The sequence below is a fragment of the Microtus ochrogaster genome, chromosome 5 (assembly GCF_000317375.1).
Source record: "Microtus ochrogaster isolate Prairie Vole_2 chromosome 5, MicOch1.0, whole genome shotgun sequence".
NCBI classification, from domain to species: Eukaryota; Metazoa; Chordata; class Mammalia; order Rodentia; family Cricetidae; genus Microtus; species Microtus ochrogaster.
In genome coordinates this window covers 82,710,049-82,711,629 of record NC_022012.1, presented here as the reverse complement: position 1 = coordinate 82,711,629, position 1,581 = coordinate 82,710,049, and positions in this window count along the sequence as shown.

Genomic DNA, 1,581 nt, shown 5'->3' with positions numbered 1-1,581 from the left:
GTAGACCAGGCTGGTCTCGAACTCACAGAGATCCACCTGCCTCTGCCTCCCGAGTGCTGGGATTAAAGGCGTGCGCCACCACCGCCCGGCTTGATTGGCTTTCTTGAAGGTGGAGTCTGGAGGCCATTCCCAGGGGAGGGGAGCTTAGGATGAAACGTTCCACCCAAACATTTTGGACTCTTTGGATATCTGGGTGCCAGGGGCTGAAGTGAAGCCTTAACCCAAACATCCCAGACTCTGTGGGTATATGGATGCCAGGGGCTGGGATGATGCTTCCACCCAAACACTTTCCTCATTTTGCTTTGTGTGTGTGTGTGTGTGTGTGTGTGTGTGCGTGTGTGTGTGCGCGCGCACGCACGCTGCATGTACTGTGTGTTGGGTGCACACTTGCCATAGCATATCTGTCGAAATCACAGAACTCCGAGTGGGAGTTGGCTCTCTCCTTCCACCGTATATACCCGGTGTTCTAAACCAGTGTATGGGCATAAGTTGTGCCACTATCAACAGGCATAGGCCTTGGTTAGATCTTAGAGGTCCCCAGGCTGACCCCAGCCCTGACCCAATAGCTCTGGCACCCCCACAGGGTACTAACCAACTCGAAGATCCTCTCTGTTAATGGTTTAAATTTGTGAATGTGTTCTAGGCAGGAGAAGGATAAATCCAGTTGTTTTCTTTCCATGCCGAGATTAGTACAAAAGCACCCCTTATACCAAATCAAGCTGGGATGGGGTGGATCTTAAGTTGGTGGAATGATTAAGTGGGTAAGGACACTTCATGCCAAACCTGGCAACCCGAGTTTGATCCCCAGAATCCACAAGGTAAAAGGAAAGAAAGAACTGAGTCTTACTAGCTGACCTCTGACCTGCACACACAGGCTATGGTGTGCATGTCCCTCCAAAATAAATAAATAAATAAATAAATAAATAAATAAAGCAATGCCTATAATCCCAGCTCTCGGGAGGTGGAGGCAAGGAGGAGGATCAGAGTCTCCAAACGAAAAACAAAAGAGGCACTTGCTTGCCAAGTTGGCTGCTCTGGGTTCTGGGTTCTTTCTGTCTCTGGGATGCACATGGTGGAAGGAGAGAATCAACTTCCCCAAATTGTGCTCCACACCCAGGCTGTGATACATATAAACACACACACACACACACACACACACACACACACGAAATGCAATTCAAAATATAAGCTAGAAATAAAAAGAAACCCAACCAGACATATTTTGGAATCTGTTGGACTTTTCATACAGTGTTTGAGCCCATAGTTATGGCAATACAGTGGCCTTTGCGCCATCTGCTGGCCAAGTGGTCCAAGGCACCAGGACCATGTTATGATTTCCCTGGATGGGCCTCAAAAGTCCTTGAAAATCTATGTTGGAGTCTTTTCCAGGGGAAAGTGCTCAACATTCTGTAGTTTTTGAAAGGTGCAGGACTGTCTGGAAAGAAGAGGAGCAGGGAGCAGCCAGTCTTTTCCTTCCTGCCAGGGCATAGCCCCCTCTTTTTAGTAAGAAGTCTTTCTCCTAAGTGTGGAGAACCTGGTGCCTGGTGCACAGCTCAAGTTCCAGGACAACCAGAGCTACAC